The sequence below is a fragment of the Desmodus rotundus genome, chromosome 8 (genome assembly GCF_022682495.2).
Source record: "Desmodus rotundus isolate HL8 chromosome 8, HLdesRot8A.1, whole genome shotgun sequence".
Classification (NCBI taxonomy): Eukaryota; Metazoa; Chordata; class Mammalia; order Chiroptera; family Phyllostomidae; genus Desmodus; species Desmodus rotundus.
The window spans coordinates 87,341,812-87,359,941 of NC_071394.1; the positions used below are offsets into that span (position 1 = coordinate 87,341,812).

Sequence of the window (18,130 nt, forward strand, 5' to 3'; positions counted from 1 at the left end):
GATTTGATATGAAAAAGCATTTAATAGAGATATTCTCAAGGCAGTCTTCCCAAACTTATCTCCTATTGTGATCCAGTCCTCAAATTGTGAAGCAGTGTATTGGTTGTACACCACAGTTCACTCATTTTTCTTCCCAGCATATTGTATTATGTGGAAATATGTTAATAATGTATTCAATAGCAATCAAGTGTTGCTGCTCAGTCTACATCAAGTGTGTCTGAGCTAAGTAAAAAAGTTTTTTTTAAAAAGTAAAGAAAGTATGTCTGTATCTATAAGCAGAATTATCAAAAAGCTGACCCAGGTACCTATTACTAAAAACACTGTGTTGGGGTCTCCAAAGTGCCCCCAATCAATTTTTTACAGCCTGAGATACTTGCTTACATTGCAGACAGTAGACTATTACCTTTAAGGGAGAAGGTGATTGGAAGATAAAATGGCTTCAGAATGTGTTTCTGAAGAATCCAGTCTGCCCCTTGACTTTGGGCAGTGGGAGGCACATTAATTTACCTATGATATCACAGGCTCTCTGATGTCCATGTGTTTCTCTACTGGTGCTGTGAATTTGCCTTTATCAGCTATTAGAGAAGGATGAGACTGAAACCATGGTCTGTTTTCATGTGATAACCTTGACACTAGACTACTGTTTGGTAGGGCCTATGTCAGGGAAGGGTGCCGACACTGTCAGTAAAGAAGCTAAGCCCAATAACGAGGTTTGTATTGGGAAAAGTCACAGTGTTGGAATTTGCAAACTTTTAAAGAACCTTCAACTGAAATGCTAAAACTTCAAAGATGAACTAATTAAAGCAAAGCACAATTTCCTTACTCTTTGTGTGTGTAAAAATATTCTTTATGTACGTTTAAGTGCACTGCTCTTCAAAATCAACTATAAAACTTGAAAGTGTCAGTCATTCAGCTAATTGGAAACATATAAATTTCAGGAATGTGGCCTGTAAAGTTAACTATTGGATTCATTTAAAAGACTAGATTTACTAAAGGTAAAGTCTGCTGTTTTCCAAAACCTTTTTTCCTTCATAATTATGTTGCAAGGGAAGAAAAAACAATCTTCACCATACGTTTAGTGAATTTTAATGATACAATTTTTTTGTTGTTTAGTCTTTCATACTTGAGTATTGAGAATAGAAGCTAGCATGTTTACCATACTTATTTTGACCTTTACCTTCTTTTTTTAATGAAGGAGACTTAAAATGTCCCAGCTGGTCTGGCTCCCAGTGAGGGGAGGAGACTACGACCTTTTCTCCTGTGCAAGTGTCCAGAAGCCGGAGGAGGACCTAAGCGATCTAAGTAAACTGTGGAATCAGTTATCTTCTTGTAGTCATGAAAAATTTCAGAAAGCTGTTTCTTAAAGTTCTAATATGATTGTAAGTTTCAAAATGAGAAGGAAAAATGACACAACAGTGTACTGTTTCTTTTAGAATACTGTTCATAATTTGCTTTAATTTATTTATGCTTTGTTGGATTGGTATAAAAGGAGGAATTCCACAGATAGGTAAACTAGGGGAGCCTGAAATGTCGTAAAATAGAGTTGCTTTTGTGGTTTGGCTTAATTGTTAGGGAGTAAAATCTTATTCTAAATTGAAATTCCACTGCAAAGAACTAAAAATATCAAGAATTAGTCAGAGTCTATAATCTAAAAAGAAAAATATAAAACCACCTTATCTGGTGGAATTTGGTGGTTAGCCCTCACCTTGGCAAGCCAAGTGTTTTGAATTTCCAAAATGGACCCTCTTTTAATATACATAAACCTTATTTGTTGGTAGAGACCTTACTGAAGAATATATTTGATCTATTCACCTTCATTGACATAAACCCACTGTAACCTTCTTTGCAAATGTTACATAGTTTGAGCTTTTTGCAAGGGAGTTGGTTTGCTTTTTAATGTATAAGAAGAGTGGAAAGATCCAATATCCACAATTTCTTAGATTAAATGGCTGGATTTCTTTTGGCAAAAGGCATGACCCACCTTGTCTGAATGCCAGCCCACAGTGTGCAGGCTAGCAATGTCCTAGGAGACAAGAAACTCTAACTCAGAAAGTTGTAAAATGGGGGCAGGGACCTTAAAAGTCCAGGGATTCCTAAAGGTCGTATTGCCCCTGAAGTGTTCTGAAGGACAGCAGGGAGCCCTCCTCATTAGTTGGCCCTCGCCTGTCACATTACCAGTCAAAGGAGAAGTGGTTTCGAGAATGATGGGTTTCTAGGAAAAGCATGAAATGAGAAGAGACAGAGGTCTCTGTGGTTGTCCTGGGTGTGAGTAGTGTGGCTGTGGTGTATGCAGCTTGGAATTGGGGGGGCCAATTCACATGATTTGGCTCAACCCATTTCAGAGTCCTAGACTATCTCAGCCATAGAGTCCAATCGCTTACTCTTTCAGAAGTGCCTTACTTAGTATGATACAGTTTTTTGCACAGCAGGTTTTAAGATGCAACTTAACATATGGAGCTCTGTCTCTTCTTCATGCATTTAGAGCAATCCATGGTAGTCTGGGGGAGAGCAGCAGATTGCTAGAGTCCCCTGGCACAGCTCAGGGGCTTGCTGGGAAATGCTGGGCCACCAAGAAATTGGAAAAGAGTTAATATTTTAGCCACACTAATAGTCATCAAATGTAATTCTCTCCAGATGAAAAAAAAATGGTCTCTATTTTAGTTTGAATACAGAAAATAAAAAATTGATTTAATAGGATTGTCTTTTATAAAAGAGGAATATTACCTGAACTTAAAATAAAATGGACCTTTAAAGATATTACACTGACTAAAAACACTTAGTTAATATTAACTAAGAATAGTGGTTACATTTCTTAAATTGTAAACAATTGATAAGAAGCTTTTGCTCACATAAGTGGCAATAGGCTAAAACTGTTGGAATGTTCAAATGAACAATATTTGCAGATTCACAATTCCTCCTCCTACTGTTACTTTCATTTGCCAAATGTGTACCATGTGCAGGCAATGAGTTAAGTCCTTTATTTACAGTATTCATTGACTTTCCACATCAATCCTGTGAGATAATTATTAGACTCATTTCATACAAAAAGTAATACACTTTATTATTAGGTTGAAGTGATATTGTCATTTTGGGGGGTGAACATACCCGGACACTAGAAGTTTTATTTCGATCCATCTAATATAATTTTATTATATTGATCTTATATTCATAATTGTAATTAGCACATAAACTTGGACTTAACACTGCTCAGATCATACTCCTGGTACTAACTGCCTCGCTCCAAAGCCTGGGAGAGAGAGACCAGTCTGGAAGGCAGATCCTCGTCTACCTCTGGGATTTCTTTAAAACCCCAAATTTGTACAGTACTCTTTTGTAGAAGATAAGTTTTCTAGAGCAACTGCATATCCTAGAATTGCTAATTAAAGCTGGGGGAAGTGCCACAAAATAAAGAGAAGCCCTGTTCTGCTGGAAATGGCGATAATTCAGCATGCTATGCACTAATATCATTTGGTGGTGCTTCCTGATTGCCAAGATTCACTTCTACTTCAGAGTGGAGCACTTCGCCCGAGCAGCATTACATTTGGTATGCTCACATAAACAAAGTGGGTTTCAAGCTAAAATTTGAAAAGGTAGAAGCATATTTTAACATGGATTTCGGTATGCAGTTTTTTGTTTCTTCTTTTTATCTCATGATTTTGTTTTTAGAAAAAAATCATAGCTAAAAGTGGATACACTTGCTTTGAGGGAGGTTCAGGACCTAGGGAGGAGGAGGGTGCAGTGTGGTGCTAGGTGAGAGAGACTCAAAGAGGCAAGGCGGACTGGATCCTTTCCAAAATGAATGATCGCCCTGGCGTTTTAACGGCTTGGAAACAAACAGTTGCTGGTGCCACATTGTTTTCAAGCTGATCTGATTTTTCGTGGCTTGGGCCAGTGTTTGGAAATAATTCATCAGAAGGAGATGTCAGGATGAACAACAGACACATTAGAGTCAAACAGCCTTTGACATGTCATACCTCTGGTGCTTTGAGACTTTTAATTTTGAAATTTTAGAAAGATAAGCTAACCGGAAAAACAGTGATCCACAGCCTCAAAAATCCTTACTGTCAAGTCCAATTTCCCATTCTTGTGTCCCACTGGGCACGTAGGGGAAGCTCCATTGTACCTTTTAAAGCGAGACTAGCCTTGAATATTTTGATGTCAAATGACATAAACTAAATTCACCAATATTACAGTCACCTAAGATTATGTTAGCATCGTAAAGCCTCCTGGTGCTCCAGTTTTAATAATTATCAGTGCCTACAATTATGTAGCTGCAAAAACACTTGAAGATGATGCTAAAGGTATGTTGAAAAGTCTGAGGATAATGAAATTACATCAAGGTGACTTTTTAGCTTAGTGATTGTGTTTCAATTTGTAAATGTTATAACTGTTTTCTAAAAAAATTTTTTTCTGTAGCAAGCTGCAAACTTTTAAAGACATTAAGCCTGCCAAATTATAGCCACTTATTTCTGCCTGACGTATTTTTCAGCTTAGAACCACAGAGGGACTGCCAAGCCTGTTCCTTTTCATTACCTGTTCTGTGTCTGGCCCAGAGTTTAGATTTTCGAAAATGGAAAAAAGCTGTTTGCAAAATCACAAGGCTCTTGAGCTCTTAGTTTCTTCTTAGTATCAACGTTTATTTATTTAGGTTTGGGCTGGGTTTCAAAAGATTGAAATTGGAAACAGAGAAGGTGACTCTGAACACCATTTATCTGTATATAAGCGAACGTTCGATGTACGTTTAATTTAAAAAATTGCTGTTTCCTACAAGAGGGAGCTATTTTTCACATTGTTACAACATTTTTAGAGGTCACTAGGTGGTCATGTCACCAGCAGGGAGTTTTTGTTTGGCAGGCGGCATTGGCAGTTAGTTACAAATGCCTCCCGTGATTCAGTGTTCAAAGGGGGCCGCTTTGCAAGTAACAAATACTTACAACCTGAGAACTGAAGTATAAAAAGTAGTGACAGGGGAAAATGTTTGGAAATGTAAAACAGCATCTTTAGTGGCCAAATTGGGGTGTTTGGGGAGTTGAAGATTACATGTCTACTTTATACTTGAGTTTAGCGTTTACAGAAGCAATAATATCTTAACTACCGCAGTTGGCCGTCACCTTGCTTCTAGTTAGCAAGTGCTCTTAATTTGTGACTTGCTGGTTACCGTGATTTGGAATAATGTTCAGGTTCCTGACAATAATCTTTATTAACCTCATCCCCTGCATTTTCCATCCTGGTGGTTACTCAACCTGTGCCTCTCGGTCATTCCTCATTGTGAATGCTGGTAATTTAAGCAAGATTAAGTGGGCGGCTAAAAGCACCAATTACCGGGGCTTCTTCTAGGCGCTTCCATATTTGCAGACAAACCAGTATTTCAAATTTGGGTTAAGTGAATTATAAGCTGTCTTTATGTGGAAATAAATAAATGAAGTGTAGATTGATCTTTGAGGAAATAGTTCAGTTGAAAAAATAGATTAATAGCCAATTATTAGCTGAGCATTTCATTCATAATTATGTTTTTTAAGTATTAAAGTGGAGATAGATTTTTGTCTTCATACCAGGAAAATTGCTGTATCTCCTTCACCCTCTCTTTTTTTAAACTAAGGAATGACTTAAAGAATACAGCTAGCACTTAAGAATACAACACTGTTATTTTGCTATATTATTATAATTGGTGGGTTATAGATACTTTACTTATTTTTTAAGCTAGAAGCTAACTTAATTCGATTTGAGCAAAAATTTGTCATGGCTCATGTTGAGTTGTTTAGGGTAGAAAAGCCTAAGAATTTCAGACTTCTTTAATAGGACAAAGAAAGACATTTAGCACCTGGGTCTCTTTGAAGTTCAAAGAGAAACTACAAATAAATTGATGGGACTTTTGTTTATTTGACCATAACATTTTGTTAATATTTTTACTGGTATAATATTTTTGGGGTTTGTTTAATTCTTTATATCAAAACGGGGAACTGTTGTAGCCACAACTTTTATTTTTCTTTGAAGGGAATTAAATTCATGTTCTTAATGACACTTTGCTACTTCTTTTATCCTTTGCAGAGAACTTTTTGGCTCTGAAGATCCATTGAAATATTGAATTTGGATATTCAAAAGAGTCTTGTTGCTTGATTATAAAAAGGAAGTCAGTCTATAGTGGAAATGTCTGGAATACACTGTCAATTTTATGATAGTTGTTCTTCTTGCACTTAGAAAAATTCATTTCCACTCTCCAATTTACATTTGTGTAAGTGTGTGGAAGTGGAATTGTGATACCATGGTAAACACTAGGAACATATTGAACCTGTAGATACAAATATAGGAGACACTGACACTATCGTTACTCAACATTCTTTTTTGTTAAAAAAAATATAAAAGGTGATAGCTTTCTCCTCTTGTCTTGAGGAGCTGGGAATACTCATATTACTCTCTTGGCAATTGATGATTTGAGCATATTTATCTTGTAGCTGATGATAATTGTAAGTTAATGGACTACACAAGTAAATAATAATAATTAATTAAACTATAGCTTACATTTGTAATAATAACTGCTCTGCCCAACTAAATGTGTTAAATGATTTACATATTTTACCTCATATAATTCCCCATGAGAGTGAGGATTACTGCTATCATTTTATGGATGAAGAAACTGAGATTCACAGAGTTAATGGACTTCTCAAAATCACACATATAATAGTGCTACAGAACTAGGATTTGAATCCAGGCCTGTGGAATTGCATTCATTCATTCAACAAATATTCACTGAATCCTCAGTGGATTTTAGAAATTAATAATTTTTAAAGTCTGTTGAGAAACAAGCATTGTCTTGCCTGCCAATGGGTTATGGTCACTTCTCTCAAGGAATCATTGGAAAAGGAAAGCTGCCTTGTGTTTCCTTCCGATAGTCATTTTCCCTCCGTGAACTTAGGTTTGTTCCAGCTGAAACTCCCACCAGCCGTTTGGACTGATGATTTGACACTTCGACAAGTTTGGCTTACTTGATAGAAGCAGTGCCTTGCTCATAGTAGGTTCACATCAGATACCATTTGAGATGAGTCAAACTGCATTGTCACAGTTTGGGCTTTAGGGGCCACTGCCATGTGAGAAGGGATTCTGCTGACAGTAATGCTCACCATTTTGGGGAGATTGTGCAGTTTACCAGGTGCCTTCCCGTGGGCCATCTTATTTGAACCTCTCAGTGACCTTAGGAGTAGGTAACATAATTTTCATTTTATAGGTCCCACAGCTGAGATGCATAAAGTCAAGTGACTTGTCCAAGGCCCACATCTAAAATCAGGTGATGCTCTTTCTATTAGCCCCCTGCTTGCTGTTATCCATGCCTACCTCCCAGTAGGAACAGTGGGAGACAGAAGTTGAAAGTTCAGACTTTTCTGCCCTTTCTCATTGGGGTTGCGACATCATGGCCATTTCAGGAACATGGATGGGATAAGCACTCCCCACGGAGTCCTAAAATGCTGCCCTCAGTTACGTGGGAAATCTGACACTATCCACTGTGAATCACTCTCTTCCCTGTGGATTTGGATACAGTCTACCATCAACCCTGGTAATGAAAGGAGTGAACACCCAAGCACTAATTTTAGAGCTATCCTGGGCTACTCTCACTGACATCAGCATTGTCACTGAGGGGTGAGCCTCTTATTGGAATCCAGATATGTCCCCACTGGGTTCAGAGTGGTTGAGTTGTTTGTTTTTTACTGTGGCACAGGTAACACCACTCAGGACAATAGCTACACATTGTCTATTTTATTTTGAGGACTATCTGGGCTCCAACCTTTTAGAGGCTATCTGGGTTCCAACTTTTCTGCCTCTATTTCCTTACCTGTCAAGTGGGGAAATAAGAACACCTACCTCATTAGATTGTTGTACAGGCTGAATGAGTTAATACATATAAAGGAGTTAGGACAGTACAGTGTATAGTATTGTGCTGTAGTACTGTGGTGCTGTAGAATAGCCAGTGTTCGACATAGAAAAAGTGCTGGCGAGTGTTACCTATACATTCCCTGTTGTGGGATCTATGGCATGTCTTCTGGGATGTATAACAGTCTTGACAAGACTGCCCAATCTTGAAATAGGCCAATGGTGTGCTGATAAAGCAGGTCAATGAAAAAAAAAAGCTCTGATTAGTAATGTTTGCCAATTTCTATGGTATAAATACTCCTACCATGGCCAAGGTACAGACTGCTCTGGAGTTGGAAAGAGATGCATGTAATTGACTTTCACTAGCCAGTAAAATCCAGTTACAGCACACCACTGAAACAGACTCATCAGGCTATAAGATCATTAGAGTAATTGCCAGTTAGGATGGCCCTTAAATCATAACTATCCCCTTTTCTTAAAATGTGAGCTCATTATTTTGGGTGGGTTCCCAGTGACAGGGACCCCAGGCTATAGCTGAATGACCTGGATTGGGCCAATCTGTTTCTTTCTAGGAAGGTCAACCATCATTCTTTTTCCACTAAGTCCAAAGGTTGAAGCAGAGTTATTATATAAATGGTAGGTCTTCCCATGAAAGATTTGGGATTTCCTGCTATGAGGGTCCTGGAGCAACTTTCTTATTGACCTTTCTAAAGTTCACTTGTTAGCTCTTTTTTTCCTTTGAGCCATCCAAGTATCCTCTCTTTGCTAAGTTAGCCAGAATCAGTTTCTGTTGCTTGTGATTCAAAGAAATGTAAACAAAACATGTGTTTAGTCACACCACTTATTGTTTGTTAGAATTCTTTCTCTGGGAATTGCTCAACATGGTCCTCTGTGGTCCACACCAGTGCCTTCAGAGATGGGAATGAGGCAGCCCATTCTGTTGTTTGACAGCTGTGACTTAGCTAGAGTTTTTCCTGTTGCTGAATTGGCATTAGCCTTACACCTACCTGTGACTTCCATCCTTAGGTCTTAGTTCAAATATTAGGCTCCCCTTGGAGTGAATCTCATCTGTACTCACTCTAGCAGATAGTTAAAGGAATAACTACCATGTTCCCAAATCTTCCCAAACACTGATTATTCCTACATTCATAGGTTCTATCTACATAAATATTGCATTAAAAATCCAGCAAAATGGACAATGGAAAGAGAGGCAGAGTATGTCATATTTCACATTGGACCCCCTGGTTACCTTTACATGTGATTTTCCTAAGGATTCATATTGACCAACTCAGATTTTCTTTTCCTTCTTTGGTCACTGAGGGCCCCAGGAAAGACCTATACCTCATGCTGACAGGGCCCATTTGTGAAATTAAAGATTACACTCCTCCTATATCCTAAGGATATATGATATCTCATACAGATGTCAAAAGAATGGTCACTAAGTAAGAAAAATTGGGGTTCAACATGACATTTATAAGGCAGCCTGCTTGGAAGCCTCAACAATATTTAGGGAATTCTCTAGCACTTTTCAAAAGTAAAAACAAGTCCCCATGTATGCAGATTAAAGAGGGGCCAGAGGGGATGCCCCAGATGTTCCTCAAATACACCTTAATTATAATAATATTTGGCAATTAAATGAGTGCTTTCCAGACTTTGGATGCAATGAACCAATAATAGAAAAAATATTTTTGAAAACAACACAAAGCTTGATAACCTACTTAAGCTATTAAATTAAATAAGGCAATTCAATTGCTGTTACCTAGAAAGGTGTTGGCAATCTCATTCCTGCAATATTTGTCTATGTCCTCATGCATGTGCATGCATGTGTGGATGAGTATGTATGTGTGTGAGTACATCATTGCATGTACGAGGACTTTAGCACAAGCTAGTACCAGTCTTTGGGTTGGCACCTAGGAATTACTTAATTTGGCCACAATTTTTCCTTGGTGGCACTCTTAACTAATCCATGGAAGTTATATAGCTGGAAATAGGGACATAAATAAGGAAGAGAGAAATAATTTAAATAATTTAAATAATTTGAATCTTCTTAGATTTTCCTTACACACTTATCCCCATCTGGGAGTCCCTCTTTTCCTAGAACCATACCAGTCTGGCCCTCCTTCACATCCAGCCATCACTTCCATCCTCTGCGAAGCTTTCCCCTGTCATCCCAGACCAAACTGATTGTCTCTTCCTTCCTACAATCAAGCATTTTAGTAAAATGATGAATTCACACAGACTTGGATTCAAATTCCAGTTTCAACATTTAAAAGCAATGTGACTTTGATCACTCTGCTTAAATCTCACAGCTTTAGTTTACACAACCTCACAATAGGAATAATAATAACTTTCTCCTTGGAGAATAATTTGAGAGGAGTAAATTAAACAATGTGCTTCACTTATGCCTCATATATGCATATAACAAACAAACTGATAACTATTAATAATTGTTTATCCTAACAATGGAGTCATTAATCAATAATTATTCATCTTTTGTTTTGTGATTAAAGTTTTCATATGCATTTGTTTTCTTTAACAGAAGAGTTTGTAATCTTTCTTAGCATCTAGCACAGTAAATTCCCATAGTAAATTCCCTTCAGATGTGGGTGGATATTAACACACTGGTTGACATTAGACTGCTCTCTTAGATTGCCACCATGAGTATGTCACTGTCCTCAAGGACACTTTTATATTGGGCCGATCATCAATGGGACTTCAGAAAAAACCCTGTAAGAGTTCTGCAGCCCCATTCTTCTTTGACTTCTGCCTTATATCCTGTGACTAGAAGTTCAAATCTAAAGGAAGGTGCTCTATTGCTGCTCAGGGAGCTGGGCAGCCTCAAGGCTGTCCTGGGAGATAAATGATGTGATCTCAAAACAATCAGTCAACAGGTCAGTATCTTAGGGAGTGATAATCAGTGTCAGGTTGGGGTCTGGTCACCGGGAAGTTTCTCACTAAGTGGTTTTCCAGGTCTGGGGGCCCCTGAGAAGGGACTGAGCTGTGTTACGTCTCTGGGCTTCTAGTACCCCTCCTTCCTCTTTGATTGGTGTAGCAGGCTCTCTCCTACAGATTGGCCTAATTGCTTCTGGTGATTAGTCTTGGATGCATGGAGGCTAATATTGCATATTATGCAGAGAAAGTTACCTCAACCTTTTAAATCTTTGTGGGTAGAAGTGATAAATAATTAAAAATTATCTATGAATATATATTATAAACAAGCAAAGAAACCAATAAAGCTGCCATTATTAGGGAAGGCTGAACTATATGAAATCACTGATATTCAACTCTCTGTTCCGCAAAAAAGTGCACTCATTACTCAGCCAAATAGCCATTGAGTTTGAGGTTTCAGGTTTCTGTTTATTTGTTGGTTTTTTAGCTTCTGGACTGCAGCTGGATTGCACTGGATGTTAAGAAGGAAGAGGATGGGATGAGAGGGAGCTTGCAAATCAGTTATCTCAGTATATGGCAAATGTCAATGGAAATGCCATGTGGGTTCTTATGCCAAACCTTTGGATTGAAAAACAGGATTCATGGATATCTTCTTTACATGGTATTACTGATGGTCTGCTATTTGTTCCTGATGGAAATAGAAGTTTACTTCTTTCTTTCTTTTTTTGTATGGCGTCATCACAGGGTCAACCCAACTCATGACTGTGGAGACTCAGCTGTGTTATAAGTCCCCAGAAGCAGGAGTTGTATTTGTCTGGTTTATCTTTTTGTCCCTAGTACCTGATACACAGTGAGCACTTAGTAAATGCGTGTTGGAGGAATTGAAGATCTGGGCTCTGATCATCTGGGCACTTTGCTTGTATGGCCAGTAAACAAAGGAACAGCCACCCAAACAGCCACCCAAAGGAACGCATTCAATTCAGTTGGTTTGGGTTGGACTTCATAATTTTACATCAGAAGTGTTCTAGTGATTGCTTCTCCTGGAGTGGAAATTTCACTTCCATGAGCCACAAGGCCACCCATACTGTAAACCTGAGACTGCTTTCTATACCATTGTGTCCTGGGCTGGTTCCCCCACGATTCTTTCCAGATGTGGAGTGCTTTCAGGTAGTTTACCAGACTCATTCTGCATCTGCTGTCTGTTTTCACATTCCCTGACCCTCTGAGAAGGAACATGTTGGTAGTGTCCCATATACTATATTTGTAAATCCAGAAATTTCAGGTAACTGACAGATATAACTTGTTATTTGTGGATTCACTGGCTGATTTTTCAGCTATATGTCATTTGAATCAGTTGCAGTGAGATATTTTAAGAGTATGTATGTATGTATGTGCATAATTCTATACTTCTATAACTTGGGATCTGAAATAAATTTATGGTCATTAAATCTGCTCTTGCACCTCCTTTTAGTTTAGGGCTTATGGTACATTTGTGAAAACTCGCTGAGAAAATGGTCATGTGCCGTTGACATTCAACAACTGGTTGCTAAGTGTGCATTAGAGAGGCTCAGTGTGTTTGCATGGTGGCATTTTAGCAATTTCTTTCTAATATAGCTCTGTGACAAATTTGATCTTACTTCTTTTCCTCACAATATAAAGTATGTATTTCTAACCTCTGTCATCAGGACTTTAAGTAGAAAACATATCTTCTTATTTTTCAGGTAGTAAGCCTGTTTGGATTTACAATCTATTTTATTCTGCTTATTCTCTTAGCTTATTCTCTTAGCAAGTCTGTGGCAAGTTCAGAAATGCAGAGACTTTCATTCATTTGGAAACAGCAATGTGTCAATTAAGTTACCTCTTAAAAAATAAGCACCTAAAACATACCTATTACCTCTTAACCGATTTCTTAGGAGGCCTGACCCTGTACTAAATGATTATGTGGAAATTTGATAAATTATAATTTGAATGAAGACTTTCATTGAGGAATGAAAAATGTGAGCAGAAAGGGGATTAGAATGTGAAATGCCCTAGCTCCCTCTGCATTGTAGACCTCTCCTGTGGCTAAAGTTCTTTTTTTTTTTAAAGTAAGCACCTTTTGTGGTCCATTTTTAGAATATAGATTATAGAGGTGTAATCATTTGGAAAAAAATAGAAAAGGGCAGTATTTATTGCAATGGCCACGAGATGGCAGACCTCAAATCCAGCCTTCTCAAAGCAGCTAAATATTGATATGAGGAATTGCGTGGCTGAGGATGCTTTAAAAGCCATCAGCTTCCTAGAGGAAGACTCCTATAAGTTACCTTGAATTGTTTAGCTCTGTGGCAGGCACAGCAAGGAAGAGCTGCTTCAAGTTGATTCGAATCTGTTTAGTGGTATCATGCCTTCCTGCCCTTCCTAGAAACCTACATTTTCCCTGGCCACTACTGTCCCCACAGAACACACAGACACAATACTCTGTTTCCTTCCCCAAGGGCGGAAGCGTAGCCACCTTTACATTTCTCCTGAGTAGGAACTTTCTAAGAGGAGCCCCAAAACTCATTTTTTGTATTTCTCTCTATAAAGATCTGTTTCACAGAACTCTAATTTGATTTTCTTCAAATGTTGCATTAGCAAAATTCTGGAATGTGTGCCCTTCTGCTTGTATCCCTCTTACAGCAATGACATAACCATCTGTTTTGTTTTTCATTATAATTTAACCTATGGCAATATTCTATTTCAAGTAAACATAAACAAAGGGAAGTTTGATTTAAGACAAAAATTTCAAATTAAGAAGGGGAATGTTTAGTTCAAGATACAGGAGGGCAATTTGCTGTTCTGTGCAAAGACTTACTAACAAATCTTAGTAGCTTTAATATAGAGTAAAATATTAAAATTAATATTAAAATATACTATCTTTTAGAAATTTACATATACACACATGCATACATATACATATATCTCACAATAATAATAAGAAAAAAAATTGATCAGATGCCCTTGGGGCTAAACTTTGAAGTCATTGACCTATTTTCTGACAGTTGTTCATTTCCCATGAAAAACTTAATGTGATGAGGCAAGCTTCATGATAGTAACTGATCACCCATGGACAGTAGGTTTGGTTTGGGGAATGCTGCACAAAGCTCAGGCTCACAGTGAATCCACCTGTATTTGGTTTCTTACTCGCAATCATTAATAACCCTTCCAGGCAGACTCGCTGGGTGTATTTTATATAGACAGCTATCTTGGCAGAGTACTTTCTAAATTCAATTTTATTATTATTATTTATTTATTATTTTTCTCTTTCAGTTGTCCCAATTTAACCCCCTTGTTTCCCCCTGCCCCACCCATCCCCCACTCCCACAGTCAATCCCCACCCTGTTGTTCATGGGTCATTTATTCCTGTTCCTTGACTAGATCCTTCCCCATCTTTCCCCCCTTATCCTGCTCCCCCAATCCCCTCTGGCTGCTGTGAGTCTGTTCCTTCCTTCCATGCCTCTGGTTCTATTTTGCTCATTTGTTTGTTTTGTTGATTACGTTGCACTTATAGGTGAGATCTTACATGGCACCTGGCTTATTTCACTTAACATAATTCTCTCCACATCCATCTATGCTGTCGTGAAGGGTAGGAATTCCTTCTTTATTTCTTCTGCTTAGTGTTCCATTGTGTAAATGTACCACAGTTTTTGAATCCTCTCACTTACTGATGGGCACTTAGGTTGTTTCCAGCACTAGGCTATTATAAACATTGCTGCCATCAACATAGGAGTGCATCGGTTTTTTGGATTGATGTTTTAGGATTCTTAGGGTATAATCCAAGCAGTGGAATTGCTGGGTCAAACGGCAATTCCATTTTTAGTTTTTTGAGGAAATTTCATACTGTTTTCCACAGTGGCTGCACCAGTCTGCATTCCCACCAGCAGTGTACCAGGGTTCCGTTTTCTCCACATCCTTGCCAGCACTTGTTTTTTGTTGATTTGTTAATGATGACCATTCTGACCTGTGTGAGGTGGTATCTCATTGTGATTTTAATTTGCATCTCCTTGATGGCTATTGATGTTGAGCATCCTTTCATATAACTATGGGCCCTCTGTATGTCCTCCTTGGAGAAGTATCTGTTCAGGTTCTTTGCCAATTTTATAAGTTGGATTATTTGTCTTACTGGTGTTGAGTCATATGAGGTCTTTATATATTTTGGAGATCAAACCCTTGTCTGAGGTATCATTGGCAAACATGTTTTCCCATACAGTTGGCTCCCTTTTTATTTTGATGTTTTCTTTAGCTGTGCGGAAGATTTTTCATTGGATGTAGTGCCATTTGTTTATACTTTCCTTTATGTCCCTTGCTTTAGGGGACGTATCATTGAAGATATTGCCATGTGGAATGTCTGAGATTTTCCTGCCAATGTTTTCCTCTAGGACTTTTATGGTGTCACGACTTATATTTAAGTCTTTTACAGACCTTGAATTTATTTTTGTGTATGGTGTAAGTTGGTGACTGAGTTTCATTTCTTTTGCATGTAGCTGTCCAGATCTCCCAGCATCATTTGTGGAAGAGGCTATTTTTGCTCCATTTTATACTTCTTCCCCCTTTTTCAAATATTAATTGACCATGGAGACTTGGGTTTATATCTGGGCTCTCTTGGTCTATGTGTCTGTTCTTATGCCAGTACCAGGCTGTTTTCATTACTGTGGCCTTGTAATACAATTCAATACCAGGTATCGTGATCCCTCCTACTTTGTTCTTCTTTCTCAAAATTGCTGCAGCTATTCAGGATCATTTACAGTTCCATATAAATTTCTGAAATGTTTGTTCTACATCTGTGAAATATATCATTGGTACTCTAATAGGGAATGTGTTGAATGTATAAATTGCTTTGGGTAGTATGGACATTTTGATGATGTTAATTCTTCCAATCCATGAACATGGTACATGCTTCCATTTGTTTGTGTCTTCCTTAATTTCTTTATTCAGTATTGTATAGTTTTCTGAGTACAGGTCTTTTACCTCTTTGGTTAGGTTTATTCCTAGGTACTTTATTTTTCTTGTTGCTGTATCAAAAGGGATTTTTTTCCTGATTTCCGTTTCTGATATTTCATTGTTGGTGTACAAAAATGCCTTCAATTTCTGAATATTGACTTTGTATCCCACTATTTTGCCAAACTCATTTATTAGGTTGAGTAGTTTTTTGGTGGAGTCTATGGGATTTTCTATGTGCACTATCATGTCATCTGCAAACAATGACAGTTTTACTTCCTCCTTTTGCAATTTGCATGCCTTTTATTTCTTTTTCTTGTCTGATTGCTCTGGCTAGGACTTCCAGTAGTAATTTGAATAGGAGTGGGGAAAGCCAGCATCATGGTCTTGTTCTTTTTTTTTTTTTTAATATGACCCATGGACATGAACTATAGGGGGGGAATGTGGGAGGGAGGGAGTGGGCAGGATGGAGTGGAGTGAGGGGGGCGGGAGATGGGACAACTGTAATAGCATAATCAATAAATATATTTAAAAAGAGAAAAAAAGAAAAAAAAGAAATGTCCAGAAGAGGCAAATTCATAAAATCAGAAAGCAAATTAGTGGTTGTCAGGGACTGGAGGTGAGTGGGGAGTGACTGCTGATGGGCACAGGCTTTCAAATTGAGGTGAAAAAAGTGTTCTGGAATTAGGTAGTTGTGATGGATTCACAATTCTTTGAATATACCCCAAACCACTGAATTTTATACTTTAAAAGACTGAACTTTGCAGTAAATGAATATATCTCAATAAAATTTTTATTTAAAAATAAAAAAATATATTTATTGATTGTGCTATTACAGTTGTCCCATTTCTCCCCCTTCACTCCACTCCATCTTGCCCACCCCCTCCCTCCCACATCCCCCACTATAGTTCATGTCCATGGGTCATACTTATAAGTTATCTGGCTTCTACATTTCCTATACTATTCTTACCCTCCCCCTGTCTATTTTCTACCTACCATTTATGCTACTTATTCTCTGTACATTCCCCCCTCTCTCCCCCTCCCAATCCCCTATTGATAACCCTCCATGAGATCTCCAATTCTGTGGTTCTGTTTCTGTTGTAGTTGTTTGCTTAGTTCGCTTTTATTTTTGTTTTAGGTGTGGTTGTTAATAATTGTGAGTTTGCTATCATTTTTACTGTTCCTATTTTTTTATCTTGTTTTTCTTAGATCAATCCCTTTAACATTTCATATAATAAGGGCTTGGTGATGATGAACTCCTTGAACTTGACCTTATCTGAGAAGTACTTTCTCTGCCCTTTCATTCTAAATGAAAGCTTTGCTGGATAGAGCAATCTTGGATGTAGGTCCTTGCCTTTCATGACTTCAAATACTTCTTTCCAGCCCCTTCATGTCTGTAAGGTCTCTTTTGAGAAGTCCACTGACAGTCTAATGGGGATTCCTTTGTAGGTAACTGTCTCCTTTTCTCTTGCTGCTTCTAAAATTCTCTCCTTCTGTTCAATCTTGGGTAATGTAATTATGATGTGCCTTTGTGTGTGCTTCCTTGGATCCAATGTCTTTGGGACTCTCTCAGCTTCCTGGACTTCCTGAAAGTCTATTTCCTTTGCCAGATTGTGGACGTTCTCCTTCATTATTTGTTCAAATAAGTTTTCAATGTTTTGTTCTTCCTCTTCTCCTTCTGGCACCCCAATGATTCAGATGTTGGAACATTTAAGGTTGTCCTGGAGGTTCCTAGCCTATTCTCATTTTTTTGAATTCTTGTTTCTTCATTCTGTTCTGGTTGGATGTTTCTTTCTTCCTTCTGGTCCAAACAATTGATTTGAGTCCTAGTTACTTTCCTGTCACTTTTGGTTCCCTGTACATTTTCGTTTATTTCACTTTTCATAGCCTTTACTTTTTCCTGTATTTTGTGACCATACTCAACAAATTCTGTGAGCATCCTGATTACCATTGTTCTGAACTGTGCTTCAGATAGGTTGGCTATCTCTTCATTGCTTATATTTTTCTGGAGCTTTGATTTTTCTGGAGCTTTGATTTGTTCTTTCATTTGGGCCTTTTTTTTTTTTTTTTTTTGTTCTTAGCACACCTGTTACACAGTAAGTGGCAGAGCCTTAGATATTTGCCAGGGCGTGGCAACCCATGTTGCTGCATTATGGCACTGTATGTGGGGGAGGGGCCTGAGAGGGAACAGTGCTACCTATTCAGCTCTCTACCAGTTTTCAGTCACTTCTTCTGCTACCACAAGCAAATTAGGCTCTTCTGGTGCTGATTCCTGGGTAGGTGATTTTTTTACATTGTAGGACCCTTTGGGTCTCTCCAATGAACTATCCTGTGAGGTGGAGACTTTCCCCTGCCACCTGAACCCCTGCAGGTTTTTTCAGTCAGAAGTTTTAAGACTTTATTTCCCTGCACTGGAACTCTG

The 18,130-nt window shown here is 38.2% G+C and overlaps 1 protein-coding gene across 1 annotated transcript in view; it reads left to right on the plus strand.

Moving 5' to 3' along the window:
• Positions 1 to 18,130, plus strand: part of ERC2 (ELKS/RAB6-interacting/CAST family member 2) — a 932,688-nt gene that overhangs the window by 676,605 nt on the left and 237,953 nt on the right. The window lies entirely within an intron of this gene.